At 38.1% G+C, this 23,850-nt stretch overlaps 1 protein-coding gene across 8 annotated transcripts in view; it reads left to right on the top strand.

Moving 5' to 3' along the window:
• Positions 1–23,850, top strand: part of RBM47 (RNA binding motif protein 47) — a 152,971-nt gene that overhangs the window by 102,172 nt on the left and 26,949 nt on the right. The window contains exon 1 of one of the 8 annotated variants that reach the window (XM_069105109.1): positions 12,017–12,067. The exons of the other annotated variants lie outside the window; for them this stretch is intronic. The gene's annotated coding sequence lies outside the window, so the exon portion shown is untranslated. Of the gene's footprint in view, positions 1–12,016; positions 12,068–23,850 lie in introns of those variants that run through there. 8 annotated transcript variants of the gene reach the window in all.

The following is a 23,850-nucleotide window of genomic DNA, read 5'->3' as shown; positions in this document are numbered from 1 at the left end:
AATTAGTTACCAAAAAGTCACCTCATCAAGCACTCATCTAGGCAAAGCTCTCTACTTAATCATCTCAACTTCAGAGCACACAGTCTGGTACTTTAATATTGAGAGCAACATTTGGAGCTTTCAAAGACCAGAGAAAACAAGCATTTATGGTATAGGCTCATTCTTCCTCCAGAAACGAGAAGGGGCCTCATTACAATGAACCTTCCCCAAGATTGGCCAACTATCTTCATTATAATACAGAACCTTCTTTGTAGTGCTAGTCTAGTTAGTAGGGTTTTACTTATTTAAAGGTGCTAACCTGAAGTTTTTGTTGTTTTTCAGTCATTCAGTCATGTCTACTCTATGTGATCACGTGGACTTTTGTCTTGACAAAGATATTGGGGTGGTTTACCATTTTCTTCTCCAGTATATCCCCATTTTACAGATGAGGAACTGAGGCAAATAGGGGTTAAGTGACTTGCCCAGGGTCACAGAGTGGTCAGATTTGAACTGAGGACTTCCTGATTCCAGGCTCAGTGTTATATCCAATGCCCTACTTAGCCACTAACATGAAGTACAACTAAGAGGACAGTACTCCAGCATCATGGGTTCTCAGAGTGGCAAGGGATCCAGCCTCAGTGAAAGAATCCATCCTTCTCTGCTGTCCCTGCAAGGTAATCATTCAACTTTTGTTTGTAGCCCCAAAGAGGGGTGACCCACTATTTTCTAAGGCAGTCCCTTCCAGCTCTTAATTGTCAGGAAGTTTTCCTTCGAAATCTGCCTCTATGCAAGTTCTCCCCATAATTTTGCTTTGCCTTCTGGGGCCAAGCAGACCATGTTTAATCCCTCTTCCACGAGAAAAATCTTTTAAAGGACTTGAAGACAGCTATAACATTTTACTTAAATGTTCCATTCTTTAGGCTAAACATCTCTTTCATTTAACCCATTCTCCCATAGTATCATTTTGAAACCATTCATCAGTCAACAAGCACTGATTCAGTGTTAACTATGTGCCAGGCATTGTGTTAACTGGGAATAGAAAGCAGAGCCCCCCAAAAGTCCCTGTTCTCAAGTAGCACCCAGTCTAATGGGGGAGACAACATGCAAACAAATATGTAGAGACAAGCTATAGACAAGGTAAACTGGTGGTAATCACAGAGGGAAGGTTCTAACACATTAAGGGAGATCAGGAAGGGCTTCTTGAAGAAGATGGGATTTTAACAGAGACTTGAAAGAAGTCAGGACAGCAAGGAACTAAAGATGGGAAGCCATGAGGGACAGGCAGGTAAGTACCTGGATGGGGTATGTCCTGTGAATAATAGCCAGGGAGGCTAGTGTCACCAGCACCATGGCAAGCGCAACAGTTTGTCTTCTGGAGAGTCAGGTTCAGTTCCTGATCCTGTGACTTAACTACCAGCATAAACAACCTCACTGAGCCTCATTTTCCTCATCTGCAAAGTTAGGGGTTTGAACTAAAGTTACCTCTGTGGTTTCATCGAATTCTAAAACTATGATCCCTATCTCTCCTGGCTGCTTTCTTGCTTAACAATAGCTTCCCTTAAAAGATTATCATGTTCCTCATTGCAGCCCTTCTTAGGCTCATGGTTTTCTATCTGGAAGGGACTTCGGGGACCAGCTAGTCCAGTTGTCTCATTTTACAGCTGAGAAAACAGAAGTCCGGGGAGTTTGTTACTTACCTAAGGTATAGTAAACATCAGACTTATGATTTGAACCAGAGGTGCAAACAGATGGCAGTCTTCCTGCAACCCTCCCAACTGCTGCTTGAATCAGATTAAAATATAATTGGAAAATATTTAATAATGCTTAGCACAATGCCTGGTACATAGTAGGTGTTTAATAAATGTTTATTGACTTACAAAACAAATAACAATTCAGTAGAACATAGACAATATTAATTGTGGTTTTCTAGATCAATATGCAGCCTATGAGAAGGTTTAGTGGTACCCCCATTTCCATTTGAATTTGACACCATTGATTTGAACCCTGGTCCTCTGACTCAGGATCAGCCATGTCATCCTGACTCCTTTGTATCATCACTACCTCCTAAATGGAGTCTGGGATCATATTACAGTTTGGGGTTTACATATCACACTGTTGACATGCTCAGGGCATCCAAGTCTTAGTATAATTTTACACTTTTATAGTTTAAAATTGTACTAAGACTTTGGAGCACCCTATATAACATTTGCTATCCATGAAAACTCCTAGATCTTTTTCAGATGAACTGCTTTCTTACTATTCCTCTCCCATCTTTTATTTGTGAAGTTGATTTTTTTTAACCCAAGTGTAAGACTTTACAATTATAGACCCAGAGAGAACTGGTAATTCTGGTCCTGCAACTGCTCTGCTTTCCTCCCCACCCCCCCAGTAAAAAATTTAAAAAGCAATACACATATTTGGTCCTCAAATGAGAAAGCTGAGGCTCAGGTTGGTTAACTGACTTGCCGAAAATCACTCAGGAGTAGATGTTAGAGCAGAGATTTAACCCAAATTCAGTTTTTCTGTTCTGTCACATTTGTCTCCATTAAATTTCAATTTATTAGATTCAGATTAATGTAGCCTGTTGATCCTTCTGGGACTCCTGAAGTCATTCACCATGTTAGCAACTCTTGCTGGCCTCATGTCCTTGGCAGATTTGGTAGGCTTGCTGGCCACTGAAAACAGTGTCTGGTAGCCCAGGATGCAGGACATAGACCCTGCAGAACTCAAGGGAAAGTTGACCCAGTAATGACTACACTCTTGATCCAGTCTTTCAACCAACTGTATTATCATCTGCCCTGTATCCCTTCACTTTGTCCATGTAGAGAGTTTGTGAGACTTGGTCACATACTCGGCAGGAATGAAGTTAAATTATGGCTGCAAACATTTCCCTCCTACCTAGTGCCTCTCTTGTAATCATCCCAAATAAGAAATGACTTCTGCATGAAGCCATGCTGGGGGGTATGCTTTCTTTTCTAAATGTTTACCAACAATTCTTGTGTAGAAATTTGACAGGAATCAAAGTCAAACTCACTGGTCAGTGTTTATGCAGTCTACACTCTTTTCTCCCAAGCCCACCCCTACCCACATACAAATTCCCTTTTTTAAAAAACAGGGTTAATATTTGTCATCTAGCTCTCTAGCAACTCTCCCCCGGTCTGTTGGCTATCAAAGATACCTTCATAGTTACTTGCTGTTAATGTCACATTTCCTATTCTCTCCAGTCAACCAAAAAAACAAAAGTAGGAAAATGATGGCAAGAGATTTAGATCAACATTTGGAAAGTATGTCTCAGAACTATCCAATCAGTCCCAGTCTCATCTCCGCCATGAGATTTTGCCCTGGCAACTCCATCCCTTTCCGTCCTCATCACCCATGGAACTAAATGATGCAAATGTACTTCTTTAATCTTTTCTTATACCCAGGTGTTTCGTATATCTAAATGTATCTTTATTTCCCATCAGATATTATAAGGTCTTATTTTCTTTTTTTAATAACAGAGGCCTGATGTCGACCTCTTGTATATTATTATGATAATTGACGTATCCATAGTGCTTGAAGAATGATAAAGCAGATCCTTTTTTAAAAAATTTGTTAATGCCCTCTGAGGTCACTTCTAGGATAAGAGAGTTTTTGGAAATAGTTTTCTTAAGGTAAACATTACCCTTGCAATCTTTTATTACTTATTCTTTAAATCTTTTATGCATAGATAACAATAATAATGGCAATTATATAATATTTGCTGTATTGTGTATCTTGTTTAAATTATATAGTTATGTGCTATTATATATAACTTTTCCTGCCCAACAGTCCTGTGATGTAGCATAAATTCCATTTTGCAGATGAGGGAACTCTGGTTTAGAGACATAATGATGTGACTCTCCTGGACTAGTATGCCTTGGCAATAGCAGGGCCAGGACTTAAGCTGGAGGTTTCTGAACCATATCCCTCATTCCTATCTCCCAGGGAACACTCTCAGTTCAGATTCATTGCCTCTTAGTGAACAAAGTTCAGCTTGGGATTTAATTGTCATGATTTCTGAATTGTGGGGCCTAGATCTATGAGCTAAATCTTATAGTGTAATTCTTTTTCTTACTTCCTGTCTAACAGCCCTTTAATTCTTTTTAAATACAAATTTAATGATATCTTATTCAATATCTTCATATTCAAGTATACCCCTCTCTACTTTCTCTTCTTCCTCAGTTGAGGAAGGAATGCGGGAGGGAAGGTTGGTTTAAATGAACCAACTCAATTAAGCTGTATAATATTTTGCACCCATGGTCCTCCCCGCCCCATTCACCTCCTATTCCCTCATTAAATAGAGGGAACTGTATTTTCTCCTCTCTTCTTCAGGGACAAGGTCATTCTAATTAGCATTCTCTTTTGCTTGTTTTGTTCTTTACATTTTCATTGTTGTAGTCCTTAAGTTTTCCAGGTTTGACTCACAACCTCCTCACTTCACTAAGAGTTCTGAAATACTCCCCTAGTCTTACTGTAGGGCATGATCACAATTCAACTCTTTCCTCAGTTTGCTACTGTGTCTAAACCAAATATCCATCTCCAGTTTGCCTCCATTTTCTTACATGTTAAACCTTTTACTTAGTAGAAGTAAGTAGGAAGAATGATTCATATTTTCCCTTCTTTCCCTGTCCCTTACAGATAAAGAGGAAACAAAATAATGGACAGACCAAGTGCAAGGTGGGGGGAAACTAATAAATTGTTTGTTTGTTCATACATAAAGCTTCTTTTGAACCCTGATGCCAGATTATACTCTCTACAAATTATAAAAAAGGCACATTTTATACCAACTAAACTTAAAAGTCTTTACCAGATAATTTCAAGAATTATGATCATGGAATGTTTTAATTTATTGGGGGGGAAAATCTTATGAGCTCCTTGACGAAATAAAACAGAGAACACCAAAAGCTTAGTTTTATTCAGTCCCCTTAAGCACCAATACTAGCTCTGGTTTCTTTCAGGGATAATTTAGCCCTGACTTCCAGTTCCAAAGAAACTTCTGCCAGGACTCAGAAATCCTTTTCAGAAGATACCTGTTGTCCATCCTTAAATTGCATGTACTGCTCTTTCTTGCTGCTCCTCCCCCTCCCCCCCATAACCCTGTTTTCTCTTAACTAAATTTTTTGTGATCATTGAAATCCTATGTGCCTTACTCTCAAAGAATAATCATTAGAGATCTAATAAGCAGTGTCCCCAGAGGCACTAACCCCTTCCTGATAGCACCTTGGTTTGCTTCTCTTCTTTCACATTCGACTAGACAAGGATAGTACCTAAAATGTCTGTCCTACCTCCTTTTGTCTGATAAACCCTCTTCCTTGATAGTTACATCCATCCCCATGATTTCAGTTATCACCTCTGTGTAATTGACACCAGATCTGTATTTCCCTATATTTGGATACCCAAGTGCCTACACAATGGGCATCTGGGTATTCTTCTAGCACTTTGAATTCAGCATGCCTAAAACAAGTTATCTTCCTCCCTAAATCTGCACCTCCCTCTTCCTTCCTTATTTGTCCTACTGTCGCCATGGTGATATGCTATCTGAGACAGCAACTACTAATCTGGTTGGGACCCAGGGAGTTGGAAGGGCCATTTTATTTATTTATTTTTTTAAAGCAGTTGGGGTTAAGTAACTTGCTCAAGGTTACACGGCCAGTTATTATTTCTGGGTGTGGTGCTGAGTATCTGAGCCCAGATTTGATCCAGGTCATCCCGACACTGGAGCTGGTGCTCTTACTCGCTGAGCCACCTGGCCTCCCCTAAGCAATTGGGGTTAAGTAAATTGCTCAAGGTTACACGGCCAGGTGTTACTGGGTGGGTGCTAAGTGTCTGAGCCCGGGATTCGATCTCCAGGTGTTCTCAACACTGGAGCCGGTGCTCTTACTCGCTGTGCTACCTGGCCGCCCCAGGGCCATTTTATATAGGCCTATTTTTCTGTAAGAAGTTATAGAAACCATCCTGCAGACTTAATTCTTCCAAGATGTCTACCATCAAACTGTTGAAATAGCTTTCCAGTTCCCTAAGGCATGTAACAACCCAGTAGGCAGAGTTCTTCATGACTAGTGTGAATTAAACCCTTCTGATTAGGCATGCCCCCATTACAAATCTGAAGGAGGGAGAGTTGGCCAAACTGTCAATTGTATATCTTTGCTGAATATTTTTTACATGCTATTGCTATGTAAACTTCCATAGCACCGTGTTTACCAGTTTAGTGTGGCCAGAAGCACCACAATTGTTGATGGCTATTCAACTCATGGTGCCCATATGGCCAAGAAACAGCATACCCAACTCCCTCCTCCTGACCCAAAGTCAAAGTCTCAAGTCTATGTCCCTAAAGCACAAGAACACTCATGGCCTAAGTATAGATACAGCTGGGAGGGCAGTAGTAAACCCTAACCTCTTGCCTCCAAGATATATAATGCTTTTGTAGACTCCAGGAAGAGAACTTAACTCACAACATTCTTCTTCTTTATCTCATTGTTAGCTAGGAGACAGAAAGTAAAAGAAAGAGGGGAGAAAAACAGAATTGGGGTAAGAAAGACAGAAGAAGAAATAGAAAATGATGAGTTATGTGTACTTGCCCTCTGAGAGGGATCTAAATAAATATGTATGTTTGAGTGAATCCATAGACATAGGAAAAAAAATCTCTCTTGGATTCTCTGCTCTCACCAGCAGGTTTCTTTGATTTAGAAGGAACAAAATTGCTACCACTTGAAGATATTCTGTGAAAAATTTCTGCCTATAACTGGATAGACGCGTTTATCTATTTATGTCTAGGTTACAGGTTCTAGTTTACCCAATATATGAGGGTGGATTTATGATCTTTAGTGTATGTGCCAACTTAATCTTTCTTTAAAAAGCAAAAGAAAACAGGGTTGACATGTCATTTCCCCGAATGGTATCCCTAATATGGACGTTGTTAACCTTTTCTTTTCCTTGTCACGCATTCTTTGGCAGTCTGATAAAGTCAATAGACTCCTTCTTTAGGATACTCTTTTTAAATGCAAAAGATTACAAAGGAAACCAGTCGTTAAAATATAGTTATACATATATTTTTAAAAAGAAGTTAATGAAACTTAGGGTAAAAAAAATCCTGCCTTAATGTATATGGGATAAAACTTAATCTTCTTAGCCTGGCATTTAAGACCTACTTCAGTCTGGCTCCCACTTACCTTTTCATCCTTATTTCCTACTATTTTCTTTTCTGAACTCATATGTTCCAGCCAAATTGGATTACTATAAACTCAATAGTCTGACTCCCATTCCTCATCTAGAATGCATCCTTGTCATTTTTGACCCTTTGTCTTCCTTTTAGCCTTAACTCAGGTGACTCCTCCTCCTCTGGTGTTAATGGTCTCCCTTGTCTCAATCTTCATTGTACTGTTTTTCTATCTCATGCTTTACTAGTAGAATATAGGCCATGGGTCTGTAGAATGTAAGTTCCTTGAAAGCAGGGAATATTTGTTTTAGTATCTCTGACTAGCATTGTGCTTCATGCACAATTAGGCACTCAACAAACATTTGCAGAATTGATTATGTGAGTAGCTGTTAGGACTCCATGAAGAATGGAATATAAATGTGGAAAAACAGGGATGGGGGGCGGGGGTTGGGTCACTTTTTGTTCCTTTAAAACCTTCAGATCAAGTGAACCTGGTTGAAAAGGAAGTTAAAATTCATGGAATTGGTTCTCCTAGACCCAAATTGTTCTTTCCAATTAATATCATCATCTCTTAATGTATTTGTGTCACTGCTACACACATTATAAGCCTTATGTGACATGCGTTGGCTGTGCCTTTTGGTTCCTCTTGTGTTGTTTATGACTGTGTTTACGTGTGTAGCATAACATAGAGAATGTAGGCTCCAGACCCTTTCTTCCCTTAACTAACTGAACGTGTCAAGAAAATTTGTGGTAGTGTCGATAGGAGGGATAAACCGTGTAGCCAATAACCTCCATTCTCTACTTGTTACATATGCCTCTTATCTTTCTTTGAATCAGTGTCATCTGGTTTATAAGCTTCTGAAGGGCAGGGACTCAGTAGAGCATATTAGAATTTGGGTGGGATTGAAGATTGTGGTTAGGAAAAGAGGGATTATGGGAACAGGGTGGAAGGGAGAATTGGTAGAGGTCCTACAATAGGTTAGCCTAGATTAAATCTTTTTAAGGAACCTAGAGAATGCCAAGCAAGAAGGTGGTTTTATAGTTTGTTATTATTGAAAATATCATTCAGCAATATTAAATTATCTACTATGTTCTCTTTGGTATAATTCTCTGAATGCCATGTACCTAATTCCTGGTATAGAATGTGACTGCGACTGTCTGATGTCATATGCAGTGTTCCACGCCTGTGGTTCCCAACTTCTGTGAATCAGTGTCAAGGAAGTATCTTCTCATATGGGACCAAGCGTGGTTATTAATAAATTCACAACATTCAGTTTTGATTGTTTTGTTCTTCTTGTTCTTCTGTTTCTGTTGTTGTAGTCGTTGTATATATTGTTTTCCTGGTTTGCTGCTTTCCCTTTTTGCATCAGTTTATCTAAGTCTTTCTATACTTGGTGGTGGTTGTTGAGGCAGGTCCTACCATTTGTGACCCCATTTGGCGTTTTCTTGGCAGAGATACTGGGTTTGCCATTCCTTCTCCAGCTCATTTTACAGATGTAGAAGCTGAGAGTTAAGTGATTTGCCCTGCGTCACACAGTTTAAGTATCTGAGACTGGATTTGAACTCAGGTCTTCCTGACTCCAGGCCTGGCATTCTATCTACTGTGCCACCTCCTTGCCATCATTCATCTTATTCATTGTTTCTTCCAGGGGACTTTATTACATTTACATATACCAGAATTTGTCTAGCCATTCCTCAGTCAATGGAAAGTCTACTTTATTTCCTATTATGTAAATGAACTGTATCTTCTAAGATACAGATAAAAAAAGGGGAAAAAAAGATAGAGATAAGAAAAAAAAATTTTTTTCCTAAATATTGTTTTACTTTGTAAGGAAACTGAAACTATACTGACTGATTAAATGAAAATTAATCTTAATGTGACAGGTTTCATACCACACTTTTAAACTCTGTTACACCAGTATGTCATACATAGAACTAATTGCCAGATTAGGTATCTTTTGATTCTAGGCTTAGACATGCATACATATTATTGTTTGGACCTGTGAAGGGAAGATACTTAAGGACTGTTCTATGGACGTGTTGTAGTACTTGTTTAGCAAGGTCAGAGTGAGAGAAGAGGGTAAAGACCAGTTAGGATTTGGGGTTGTGGTCAAGTAATTAGTAATGCACATAAAGAATAAATTACTTTCCATAAATATTTTGGTGGAGGAGGAGGAGGAGGTGAGAGGTTCAAAGTATATAGTAATGAGTACTGTCAGAGTCATTAAATCATCTAAATATTGCAACTTGTTCTTCCAGAGACAGCCTTTTTGGGAAAAATCACTTTCCCTTCAACAATGCTTACTTTTCCCTTCGCCAATGCTTACTTTCTGTCTCCATCCTTATCCTCTGAGCTCACCCTTCCTGCTCTGAATTCCTCTACCTTCACTCGAGCCTGTCCCAGGTGCTATCACCTTTCTTCCTAAGCTTCTGCTTTTGTTTCTTTCCTTCCCCTCCCCACCCCAAGCCACAGATTTGCCTTCTCTCAGTTTGCATAGAATTATTCTTTCTCTCTGAATAATACCTTGAAATCAGGGTATTTCTATAAAGAAAAGGGATCAAGCCAGGTTTACTTCACTGTGGAATAAAACTGGACTTCATCACCTGAGAATAGGGGGAGAATGATGAAAAAAAAAATAAAAGATTGGTTTAACCTAACTGGTTAAAGGGAGGGGAGGGAGCTGGATTTTTGAGTTAGTAGTAAGAAAAGAAGGTCCTAGTTTTCTTTTCAGTGATGAAAGATGCCTGAATTCAGTGTTTGGGTTTGATAGACAGGTTTGGGTCAGTCTGCTGCCATGGCAACATGGATGCTGTATGGGATACCTCACCTGTTTTAAGTGTGATGTGGTATCTTCTTCATGATTATTCATATCTTTAGAGACATAGCATTATCCACTTTATAATGACACCCAGATATTCATATTATTGGGCATTCTTTTAGTTTCCCTTGGGAAATTCAAAGTAAGTAAATTCAATATGTAGCTCCTACATACAGGATGAAAATATAAAAATAGAGAAAACTTGGTTTTTGCTCCTATGGAAGGGTAAACACGTAGCTGCATATTATTATGTAGACAATATATGAGAAGTACAAACAAGTGCCACGAGAGTATTCACTTATTTACTCTGGCACTTGACGCATTGTCAGTTCACATTCTACCATTTTAAATTTGTAATCCTCCAGACATCATTTGAGATTCTTATTACATAGAACATTTAAAATCATTTCCTTCTGAAGTTTTTGGGATCTTCATTGTAGGTAAGAGAAGTTAATTTGAAAAGTTGTTTTGTCCTTTGTTTTTGAAGTGGATCAATTCAGCCATGATGCTGGGAGAGAAGAGATAAATAAACACGTTCTTCCTCATTGCAGAGAAGTGGGGGGACGACCAGGCAGAATGTTGTAAACATTGTCAGGTGCTCTTGTGTTGAGTCTTTTTGTTTTAACTCTTTTTCTTGGTTTTGAGGAAAAGTCCCATTTGGAGGTGGAGAGGGTGGGGTACTGGAACACGTAAAAATGTATCACCCGGGGAGGCTAGGTGGCGCTGTGAATAGAGTATGGCCCCTGGAGTCCAGAGGACCTGAGTTCAAATGTGGCCTCAGACACTTGACACACTTACTACTAGACATGTGACTTTGGGCAAGTCAATTGCCCTCCAAAAAGTGCAAAAAAAAATATTGCCCTCCCCCAATACTTTTAATTCAGATTTTTTTTTTCTGGTCTGCCTGGTCTTTCTCTCTACTCCCAATTTTCATTTATTCCGAACTTCTGAGGTTTTTTGTTTTGGTAAAGTGGTTCTAAGTCATAAGTCTGCAGAATGACCGCTGTGTGTGTGTGTGTGTGTGTGTGTGTGTGTGTGTCTTTATATGCCATGCTGTTTGGTGGTGTTTGCTTTTACTTCAAGTTCAGAAGGACTTGGGTCCCAGACATTCAGCATTACGTTCTAGAGCACACTCTTTATTGCCCTTTCCTCTCTGCATGTTTTCTACAAGCAGATTATACTGTCCTTTCAGCTACACTGAAAAATTCAGCCTAGGGAAAGAGTTTCCATGTGGTTCCTTCTCTTAACTGCTTGAAAAGGAGCATTATTTACTTTGCTTGAGTGCTTCGGGGCCTACTACTCCGTTGTTATGTACAGACCCTTTTTATTGTCGTGAATCATGTTTTATTATCCCCTGGCTTTTATTTCTCCTGTACCTGCCCTTTTATCCTCCCCTTTCAGGTAAGATCGTTGGGGGCTCTGTATTTTGTAAGCAAAGAGAAACAATACTCCACTTTGCTTCTAAGTATGATTTCTGTCACCACCTTTCTGCCATTCTTGAATAACTTGCCATTTTGACTGAATACTGATTACAAGAAAAGCAGTCTTCCATAGTCATCTACACTAGAGAGTTTGTTGAAAATGGAACCCTGCTGGGTAAAATCTGCCCTTCCCTTATCTTATCTGTCCTAAGTAACCCAAGTTATTTGCACCCCTCCTGTGCCAGGATGGCGGTGTTTGGGTATGATTCATTCCCTTTGGGTTAGTTTTAGAGTTCAGTTAAATTCTCTTCCCTGTGAAAATGTCAAAGCCTTTGACTACTTTTTTTCTTCCTTTCAGGTTTAATCTGACCCTCCAAAAATCCATTAGTTACAGCTGGTTTTCTATTAATTTCCAAATTGCTGTTGAGAGTTCTGGAGTTGGCAGTATTTAACATCCTCTCTTCTTTTCAGTCTCACCCACTCAGACTCATTCCAGGTGCCCTTAACAAATTATTTCCAAAGAATTTAAATGGCCAAAGCTCACTGACCAATAAAGAGATGTGGCCAGCGGGTAACCGAGGTACAAAGCTCTTGTGATTAAGTGGAAGGGTTACTTAAGCTAAGGTGTTGTTCCTGTTAACCGGTTGTGCACAGGCCTCGAGACTAGAAAGGTAGGGAAACCCTTATTTATTTTAAGAATGATGGGAGGACAAATAGGTTTTGTTCCACTAGTTTAGATCGGGTTCAGTGAGTCAATTAATTAGCAAGTTATCTTAGTTTTCATTGAGTGAAATAAAAATACTTCAAAAGGAAATAATTCATTGGTTTTTGCTTCAGTATAAATTTACTTTAAATTTTGTAAAGGGTGCGTACCTAATAAGAATGTTAGAAAGCTTAACATCAACCTGTATCTTAACCATCTTTTGACTTAGGGGGGAAAAACCCCCTTCAAAATGTAATGAGTATTTTCCATATGTGGCTACTATTTTAAGACAATAAGCTATGAAAGATAAATTTGCTCACCACTCCCATTTGTGTTTTCCAAAAAGGTATTTGAGAGTTAGATCTAAGAGAGCTAATGCAAGATTCTAACACTTTTTGATGTTTAAAAATACACAAAATTAATAGAATTAATATTAGTATTAAATCCACTACTAGTGGTATAGAAGTTTATCATAGTAAAGTCCATTATAATATTTTTCCTCAAAGGGGTCATTGACAAAATGAATTAATCAACAAGCATCTATTGTGTACCAGGCATTGGAGGTACACAGACAAAACCTGACCAATCCCAGCCTGAAAATGGAATTTTGTGTACTTTAGTGTAAATAAAAATTAAAGTAATAATTAATTTCCATAATTTATTTGTGCTGCATGCATTATAATAATGTAAATCCAAAGAAACTAGAGGAATAAAATCCGTATTAGTTTCTTTCTGTTCCAAAAAAGTTGCTTTTCTAACGCATATTCAATAGAAGCTAATCCTCATTCTTTTCTATGGACACTATTCAGTATAACAGTTTATAGTGAAGAAATATAATAGAGAAATTTCAACCTGCGAATCAGATATCATTGGCTATATTGTTCTAAGTCTGATGTTCAGTGTTGAAAAATACATTTTGGGCAAAAGGAATAGAACTTGTTTCCCATAATTTAATTCATTTCCTCCCCCTCACCTCATTTATGGTTTGATATGGCTTTGTACTTTATAACAGAGATTAGATAAAGGACTGAACAAAAATATATCAAAGGTGGGGCAGCTTTAAAACAAAAAAGTCAGTAGTTAACTCTTTATTTTGTCCTAGAATTTATCATTTTATGCTCTTTCCTACCACATATAACAAACAAATGGGGGCTAAAGCAGATTCCCAGGAACTCCATATTGTTGTCCCCATTATTATATTTTGGTAACGTATGGTGTTTAATGAGATTTTGAAAAATAAGAATCAAAAGTACAGTTTTTGACATTTAGAACCTCTGGACATCTGATTTATCCTATATTCCCATGGTGAAAATTTTTACCCATGTTGTTAGTTCATAATAATGATTGTGAAAAGTCTGTCTTCATGGGTTTCCTTCTAAGCCTTCTTTGCTGGTTAACCATTGGGGAAGGAAGGTGGTCATTCACAATATTAACCCGTGGAAAGGTGAGCAATTACTGGACACATCTCATCCTAGTATTAGTAAATGCTGTTTCTTAATTCCAAACTGAGGTTCAAAGGTTTATGCAAACTTCATAGATCAGAGGTCAAACACACATTGCTGTACTTTGCAGCCCAATTCTGCCAATATGACAGAATTTCACAGCTATGATGATTGCTTCTTTCCACTTTTGCACACAAGCCAGGCAGGGTGGTTAACATCATGATTTGTACGAGTCAACCATTGGTACCTGAGTTTAATGAGTAACTAGCTGGTGCCTTAAGTTTCACTGGTGCAAGGTGCATTTTCTAGAAAGGGTCAAATGTCAACACACAAAGAAAAAAAGCAATAGCTCATAATCACTATCCATGATTCCAGATACAGTAGATGAGGGCTTTGGGTTTTGTTTCTTGCTTGCTTGCTTTAAAAATCACCTTAATGATTGGGGGCAGCTTTATGTTCCCTTGATGTACTCCTCAAAAATAAACCATTTGCACATTAACAAGAAGCATTTGTCGGGCACATTTCATCACGCATGCTGACCATTAATGATAGAAGGATGTTGACTAAGAGAAAGCAAAATGGCCTATCCTTTGTTAGTTTAACCTGTCTTGAGGTTTCTGTCTATTCACGTAAACATCAGACAGTAATTTACAACTAACCAAAAAGCAAGGCAGCACAATGAATAATTCCTAGTCTGAAAAAAGAAACATCTAGTTTTTTTCGGAGTCCAAGATAATCCTGCAGTATCTATCCTTCTGCTTTTGCTACTTCCAGCTGCCTGCAATACACATGTTAAAAATGGTGTAGCCTCTTTGTCCAGTGCTTCCTAAATGTATGTAGTCAAACACAGAGGGCTTGGTGATACTCTTTGATAAATATTTTCTATTTTTTAAAAACCACCCAGCCCCAAGTCTAACCTTAACTTAATATTAATAACCTAATATAATAACCCTGACTAATTAAAGTGCCAGACAGTAAAAATGAATATAAATTAATTTCCATTTCTTTGGGTATTGTTAGTCATCATCGTGATGTCACAAACACAGGTCATATGCTTGTGGGCTGAAATCCTTAAATTTTGCCTAAAAATCTACCCTTGAAAAATAAATGCAATACTATCAATAGCAATTTCAAAATTCTCTTTGCCTGTAAAGGATCATTATAAGTGTCTTTTTGGTTCAGGATAGAGGCTTCAGGATGGGGAAAGTGGGCAATGACAAAGAACTTCAAATTAAGTTGGAATCACTTTTGGTGGGGAATAATATGGTCAATTAACAAATGTTTGTTGAATGAATAAATTAAATAAATAAACCTTTGAACTCATAATGTCACTTTCATTCTACCAAGGTTGGAAACCTCAGCATTAGCTTTGACTTTTCCTTTTCCTTTGCCATTTATAATTCACTTGGTTTTCATGGCCTATTAATTCAACTCCTCACCTCATCCTTTTTCTCATGGATTCCCGCTCTGAACCACTGTTCTAAGTCCCATTATCTCTCACTTAAACTAATACAACAGTCTCTTAAATGACTCCCCCACAAAAATCTTATGCAATGCTTCTAAATTAATTTTCCATATGGAGAGCTAACCACATCATTGGGCTGCCCCCAAATTTACAAAGGTTCATTGCCTATCAAGTGAAGTTCAAAGCCCTCATCCTGGAATTCAGCACCTTCCATAATTTTACTCCATAATCTGGAATTGAGTACCCTCCATAATTTGGCTCCAATCTACCTTTGAATTCCCCGCACTCTTTGTTGTCAATATCTTCCTTAAATGACCAACTGTAGTCCTAGGGAAGTCATTTATTTCCTCTGGGCTTCATCTATAAAGTGATAGATTTGGACAAGATAATTTCCAATGAGCCTATCCTAAAATTTTTTATTGAGTAAATTTGTTTAGTAATAGGCAGTAGCATATGCCAGTGTTCTTCCCTTTTATTCCTTTATTAATGATTAATGATAAAGATCAAAGTCTCTTCATAAGCAACATTTAAATCTTTACCGGTTGTCTTTTTTTTTTCCGCTTTAGATAGTATTTTATTTTTTCCAATTACTACCAGTTGCTTCTGTTTCCTCAAACTGCCACATCTATTAGAAAGACCAACAAGATTTTCCTGAGCAATAGATCCATGTGGTCTCATATACAAAGCTAGTCTTGAAATCATAAACAGGATGAGAGAATTGACATTGGAGAGGGTATGGGAAACATCTGGAGAAGGAAGAGCAAGCTGTTTAATGTTGTCATTGTTGTTTTTCTGTTTTCATTTGTCATATCTATCTATATCTCCTTGTTTCCACGGGGATGACAAAGTCAATTTCAGCATAAAAAGGACCTCATAATCCACAAATTTCATCTACAACATTCTCAACCAGGTGATGATTGATTTCATGTTGATTCATTGATAGTCATCTAAGTTTAACTTTGAGGACCACAAGTGAGGAGGAACTCACTACCTTACAAGGTAGACTGTTCCACTTCGAGGTGATTCTTATTATAGAGTTTTTCCTTATGTGAAACCGAGATCAGCCTCTCTAAACTATCTACCCATTGTTCCTAGTTCTGTCCTTGGAGACCAAGCAAAATAAGTCTGATTCATCTTAGTCCTTCAAATCCTTGAAGAGAGCTTCATCCTTCTTTTGTCTTTAGGCTAAATTCTTTCAACCTGGTTGTTATATGACATGGTCTCTAGTCCTTTCTCTTTTCTGGTTCCCTTCTAGATACTCCTAGAATTGAATATGATACTCCAGGCATTCTCTGAGCAGTGCAGCAGAACTGTCACCTTATTGTGGATGATTCAATCATCTAATTACATCCTCAAAAAACATTAGCATCTGTGTCTCTCAGATCTCATTGGTGACACACATCTTACTGAAGTGTGAATTTATTAAAGCCCCCTGTCTTTATCAGACAACACTGTTTATTCGGGGTACCCACATCTTGTATTTGTCAAGTTGATATTTTGAACACAAATATAGGGCTTTATATTTAAGAATATTAAGTTTCATCTTAGAGGCATCAGCTTACTCTTTTTTATTTATTTGGGGTTTTTTTTAGTCAGGAAGTCAGGGCAGTTGGGGTTAAGTGACTTGCCCAAGGTCACACAGCTAGTAAGTGTCTGAAGTAAAATTTGAACTCAGGAAGGGGAGTCTTCCTGACTCTCCATAACCTGCCCTTTACCCACTTTGCTACCTAGCTGCCTGGCCCCAACTGTTTCTCTATACAGATGCACAAAGTGTGAGTAAAGTGAACTAATGCAGGGAGGCAAATAGGACCTCAGAAGTCACTTCAGATTTAGTGGGGAAGTATCTATGTATGGAATATGGCTCTGGAAAGGCATGCCTTATTCAAAAGAAGCCAGATGGGTAAAAAGAGGCATAGAATAGCATTGCATATTAAGATCTATTCAGTGAGGGGGGGAAATCTAGGAATCAAGGCATGGTGGAGGGAAGGAAAGACAGATACAGAAGCAATAGTCATCAGGGTAACCATCCAAACAGAGGGAGGAAAATGAGGAATTTAGGAAAGAAGGCACTCCAAACTCTAGCAGAGAGTCATGGATGGAGAGAATGTCAGTTATCTGGACAGCTGTTGGGGGGTATCATCTCTTTATATGCCATAGTGTGTCTAGTTTAATAGACACACATGAACAGTTTTGTCCTCTCCCGCTCCCTGATAGAAAATATGAGTTATTACCATTTCTTGTCATACTGTCTGTTTAAGATGTGGATGTCTCTGAATGTACATATGAAAACAAGACTGAAATAGAAAATTCTCATTGTGGCTTTACCTGTATACAGAGTCCTACCTTTAAGGTTTGACTCAAAAAAAAAAATCACTCAACAGAAAAGACCACTGATGGATTGCAAGAAAGCTATCTCTCTAACTCTCTTGTTCCCATAGTTCAACCCAAACTTTTCCATGGTCTGATGAACCAGTAAGTGATAGATTTACTTTACTGTCGGTCAAGAGATTTGAGTCCTCAGTGGAGAGCAGCTTTTTATGTGTTCACGTGACTAATTTCAAAAGCCAATATCATATAACATCATAAAGTCGTTAAGAATTTGTGGTCCAAGTTCTAATTCATTTCTCAAATTTGAGGTGATTTTCTCCCTGCCATCTATGGATCAATAGGGAAAGTTCTCGGGTCATTGGCATATAATGTGAGGATATATTTAAAGGGTAACAAATGCTTTAGTAATGATAACTTAGAAACCAGGAATACTCACTGTTCTGAAAAACCAAAATTTCTGTGTAGTTTATTAATTTTGGCTGATAAAAGGGTATGACTATAGTGCCTTTATTTAGGGAGAAATCTGGGGAGGTGGAGAATATTGGATCATTTGAGCTCAGAATTAGGGGACATGAGTCCAGTTGTGGCTTTTGTTATGAACTTGAACAAGTCACTTGGTGTCTCAGCCTTGATTTCCTCATCTGTCAAATGGCCATCGTTGGCATTGGTATGTTCAGACCTGGATAGAAGCTTAGAGGTGTTCTAGTCCAACGAGTAAAGAAGTTTTCTAGAGAAAGAGAATGACTTGCCCAAAATCACCTAGGAAAACCAGGATTCAGGCCCAGGTTTCGTAACTCTTAAATTCAGTATTCATTACTCTATACCTTACTCATACCTCATTCAGGAAATTACATAAATTATAAATGCTGAGGAAGCCAAAATCAGGGAATGATAAGAGTGATATGAGGTTCATCAGGAACAGCTTCTAGGAGGAATTTTGAAATGGCAGTATTCTCCTTAGTATTTCTCCCTGAGGATTCCATTTCTTTCTCTCCCATATGGTCTTTTCCTGTCCCAGTTCCTACACTCCCCCTGCTAAAACGTAGTCTTTCTATGAAACTTCTTTAAGAAAAAAAATTATTCTTCTTGTCCCTTACTCAAAACCTATTGATGTATGGTAGCATCTTGTCCTAACCTTCTCTTTCTGCCACCACCCTGTCCCCTCCTCAGTAGAAAGTAGACTAATTTGGGGAAAGGATTATTTCAGTTTTGGCAATCTCAGCACTAAACATAGGGTCTTGCACGTAACATGTATTAATGTTTGTTCAATTGAATTTGAATGCTGTATTTTCTACTAAAGGATTGGGTTTTGGGTTTTGTTTTTTTGTGTTTCACTTTCTTCATATCTACTCAGTTTAGGGTACTCTGTCCCAAATTAGCTGTGTAAGTCACTTAGCTTCGCAACCTTAATTTCCTTATTTGTCAACTGTTGATAACATCTGCCTTGTCCATTCACAGAAGGATAGCTGTTCATACCTGCTGATCTTACCCGTGTCATTCCCATCACTTTACTACATGGGGTCATCCCAGTGTCATTTTCTCCTGATGTCACAGATACCATTGGACCACTTAGTCTGTCTACCTTTTATTCCTTGCCTACCTCTTGTAACTACATCCTCTTTTTTTGGGCTATAAGTTTCCCTGATGACATCTGTTCTTCAGAGTTCCTTATTTGTTTTATGTTGCAACCTGCCTGGGTAAAATACACTCCTTTCTACATGTTCTGTTTGTGTGTCATACCTATTTTGTGTTCCATTTCTCACAGTTAGATGAGAACTCTAGTGGAATACTGTATTAGTATTTAAAAGATGAACCTTTGTTTCAGGGAGGCGTCTTGGGTCAGTAAAGGACATTCATAATTTCCTGAAGGCATTCTAGTTTGCTCTCTTCCTGTTCAATTCTGGGTGCAAATTGTCTGACCCATATCATGATAGACAAGCACTAAAGTTTCTCTGGATGAAGAACCAATTGTGTGTCATAGAATGGGTAAAGATGCTCTTGATTCACTTGGACTTTGCTGTGTTGGCAGGCCAAAGTCTTTTGGTTGGTTACAGGTCTAACCTGTTTGCTTTCCGTCTCTTTATTCCCTTTGGTGCCATTTCTACCTTTTTCATAAACACATCTGGGATTATGATAAAGTCCCATTGTGGTAGTGCTAGAACTCTTGTTTGTAAAAAGGGGGGAATAAGCATTTATGTAATGTCTACTATGTGCTGGACACTGACCCGAGCACTTTACAAATATTACCTTTTGTGATTTAATTTCATTTGAAAATAGTCTGTTATATGCATTTTTTCTTTTCCTTCTACTTGTTATCAACCTTCCATTTTTGTCCTTAACTGCCCTTGAGATAACATTGCATGGTTGGACATTGCTCACCAAGATTTCCTTGAACTGGGTTTCTCCTGCACCATTTCTCTTTATGAGGTAATATTGATTATGCTTTTCCGTCATTCTTCTCATTAAAATTTTACAAACAAGTTTCTATTCTGAACCAGTGTAGCCTTTGGCAGTCCGCTCTTTCTACTGCCCAAGTCACATGTTAATTAATTAAAGTGCCATCCAGGTGGTTGTTCTCCTTTTTTATGTTATTTGATTGATTTCACTAAAACTTGTATGAGCGTATAATATTGTACTTTTTTTTTTGTGCACTATTCAGTTTTCGTTAACAGTCGTCATTTGAATAGGACAGGAATGAGCCAGATGCATGCCATATTTTTGCTCATTTTTTAATTCTCATTTTGTATTAATTTTCATGCTAACAACTTAGTAGTGTGGCTGTAGGTAGAAAACTGATCTGTGAATGACTCACATCTGTAAGAAACCATTTATTTCTTGTTCATATAAAAGGCAGCTAGGTGGCACAATGGATAGAGCACCAGATCTGGAACCATGAAAGGCTGAGATCAAATCCTAGCTCACATACTTTCTTACTGGGTGTCCCTAGGCAAGTCCCTTCACCTCTGCTTTCTTCAGTTTCCTCATCTATGAAATGAGGTTAATAATAGCATCTACCTTACAGGGTTGTTGTGAGGATCCAGTTAGATAATAATTGTAAAGTGTTTAACACAGTGCCTGGCCCATAGTGAGCACTATATAAATGCTAGTTATTATTATTTTTATTTTTTGTGATGTTACTCAGTTTTTATTATATCTAGTGCCTTCTGATTATTTTCTAGGATAATATATTCCTAATAAAGAAGCACAGGGTTTCTGTGTAGTCTATGTGTCTTTGTACCCTCTGATTTCTTATATTGTAAATTAATGGATCAAGAATAAGATAGAAGAAATATATTGGAAATCATGAATCAAGAATATTTCTCCCCATATCCACCTATTCTCTCCTTAGCTTTCAGTTCATGAAATATTAAAGTACATTTTAGTTTAATTTGGTGAGATGCTTGTGGTAACTTTTTTTTAACATTGAATTTTGCAGGTATTTAATATGAATACTACAAAATGAGAGCCAAATTGCAAAATGATTTTTCTTGTTGCCGTGGGGCATAGGATAAAACCAGCTCCACCAATTTCTTTATTTGCTTCTCCAAAGATGAGTCATCCTTCCATTAAACTACAATTTCCTTCTTCTCTTTTTTTTGTTCATATCAAGAATGTAAAGATTGATACGACTCAGCTCCTCCAATTGTATATCTACTAATCACTGGACTTATACAAGGATCTCACATTTAGAATACCAGCCGCAAATTTTATAGATGGCCTAAAAATTGTGTAACTCTTAGCTCCCTATTCTCTTTTCCACCACTCTGGAGAATCAGAAGGGGGTAGAAAGTCCTGGGGGTCTTTACTAAGTGGCTAGCTAGCTGCTGACAAACTTCTTTGTACTTAGCACAGTTGGCTCTTGGAGAGCAGACATAGTTTGCTTCTGGGACCAGATTCAAACTCTTTACTACATAGTCATACCCTACAACAATCCAAGGTCACCTGAATGCCCTAAGAAGTTTTGAAGAAGGACTTTGTAAAGTCAGAGTTTAGTTGATATTTGAAAAATTCCCAAAGACTGAAGTCGAGAGAAGAAACAGTTGGAGCGTTTTGCCTGTTTTGAATTCTTGGAATCTAAACTCCAAATTATTTGTTGATCAATGTATTTCATATCGTTATCAAGACTATCTAACTAGTTAATCTTTTGATCACCTATGTCCTTAATTTACATCAGCAATACGGAAAGAAATACATTAACTAAACTGCCTAAATCCAAATATTTCTTTACTAATTAGCTTTTGCTCCAAACCTTAATTTTTGGCCTGTGGTTAAAGTGAACCATGAAAATCTAGTTTCAAGGAGAGCAATGGTTGTTTTTCAGTTCTATTGTCAAGGACTTTTCTGCCTTGTCTCCTCACTTCTAGCCTGACCAGTCATTCTGAACTCATCTTCATAGTGAAGCTTTTAGATAAGGAAGCCAACTTACTAAGCAGGTGGTTTCCTGGCAGACAAGTAAGCAAAAGAGGAAGAGACAGTGGGAACCAACGGTTCCTGTAGCCAGGAGACTGAGCTGACCTAGCTCCAGGAAGCTTCTGATGAAACATAATTGATGAAAGCACCTAGGAGAATAGGGTGGTAGATGAACTTTTAGGCTACATTCAGAAGGCAGTTTTATTATGGTCCAAGCTATTTTTCAAGTGCAAAATCAGCCAGACTTTATTTTTATGTTTTTAAATTTTAAAAAATTGTTTGATTTTTTTTTTTTTTTGGTCAGCCATGTTGAAATTTAGCTCTTCATCATCAGACACAAGTACCTGCTCATGTTGGACAAGAGAGAACCAGACTAGTGACAGCTCTGGACAAATTGTGTTTCCAACCTGGTAGTGTCAGTTCTTTTTCCAGTGTGGATTGTTTGTTGTGAGCACTGCTTAGAGTATGGATGGCCATTATAAAAATAAAAACTGCCAGGCTTCCCAAGCTGAAAGTGCTTCCAGAAGCCTGCTTATCTATCTTGTTTGTAAATGGTTTGAGTACTATTTGTTGGTTAGTACCTATGGCTATACAAACTGCTGCCCATTGTGGGGTTCACCAGATTACTTAGATTCTCATTCAGTTACTAAAATGGCTGACTCTTTCCCTCAGCTGTTTGGCTGCAGGTCTTGTGTTCAACCTCAGGTGGTAGTTTTAATCAGAAGCAGACACTGGGACAAATTAGAAATCTGAAATGGAGATCAAGCTAGAGAGAAGTGGGGGAGTTCTGGCTGTCTGGTTTTTTGGGTGTGTTGTTTTTTTCCCAAGTATGTTGAATTGAGATGCAGGAGAAAGAAGGTAAGATCTCTCAGCTAAGTGACTTTTTGGAGAAGTTTTTTGAAAGGTTAGTAAAGTTTTATTCTTCCAGAAAGAGGAGACCGTGTGGAGTAGTGGGTAAGGCGCTAGATTTGGATCAAGAAAGACCTGAGTTCTATACTTGAAGGAATTCTAATGAAATGCACTTCAAGTACTTCCTAACTGTGTGACCTTAGACAAGCCACTTAACTTTTCCATGCCTCAACCTCTTTTTTGGAGGTTGGACTTAGAGATCTTGAATGTACTTCTAACCCTCAATCTGTGATCCTAATATGTTAACTTACTTTGTTGTTGTTTGTTGTTGTGAACCTTTGATTTCATTGTTGTAGGGGACTCCCCCTACTAATTTAGATGTTCACTTGTAGATCATTGTCTGGGGCCTGGAGAGCTTAAGTAAGTGACTTCCTCAGAGACTCCTCAACCTGTATGTGTCAAAGGATGGTAGTATTCCTGACTTCACAAGCTGCCAGCACCAAACTGCCTCTCATCTCATTCAATATTGGAGGAAGAAATGAAATCCCATCGAAAAGCTGTAGACACTAAGATATTCATAGCTCTCATTATACTTGGGCACTAAAAACAGGCATAATCAGGGAAAGTGAGGGGTAAAGGGAGGAAGCAGAAGGAGGACAAGGAGAGAGCGGGGAAAGCTTTTCATTTGCATCCTATCTACCAATGCTGTTGTTCAGACGTGGAAAAGTGGAAGGAGAAATAGTAATTAATTGGGGAGAAATTGCTCATTTCAACTACAGCAGTTGGGCTAATTCAGGTATTGCATCCCTGAACCCCCCAGATCCAAGGGATCATCTTTTTTCTGAAGATTAATTTACTGAATTGCTATTTAGGACCAATAGGTACAAGCAGCACATTAGATGACTCTAAAGTCTCATTTACTGTAATGGCTGTTCCCTGATTATATCCCAGTTTTCTTCTAGTCACAGGAACTTGACAATATCATTTAATTTCACTAGGCCTCAGTTTTGTCAACTGTAAAATGGAGATAATAATGCTTACATTATGTATATCACAGGATTCTGATGAGAAAAGCACTTTTTAATATTGTAAAGTCACTTATGCAATAATAATAATGGCAAATATTTATATAGCATCTTAAGGTATACAAAGCACTTACATATGTTATCTCATTTGATCCCCATGACAACCCTGTAAGGTAGTGCTGTGAATATTATCCCCATTTTCCTGATTAGGAAACTGACTTGACTTGCTCAG

This window comes from Petaurus breviceps, unplaced genomic scaffold (genome assembly GCF_028583685.1).
Source record: "Petaurus breviceps papuanus isolate PSGF00001 unplaced genomic scaffold, PetGlider_PUasm1.0 76, whole genome shotgun sequence".
In the NCBI taxonomy this organism is placed as follows: Eukaryota; Metazoa; Chordata; class Mammalia; order Diprotodontia; family Petauridae; genus Petaurus; species Petaurus breviceps.
Note: the sequence above shows the minus strand (reverse complement) of the source record. Positions and strands in the feature narration are given on the sequence as shown.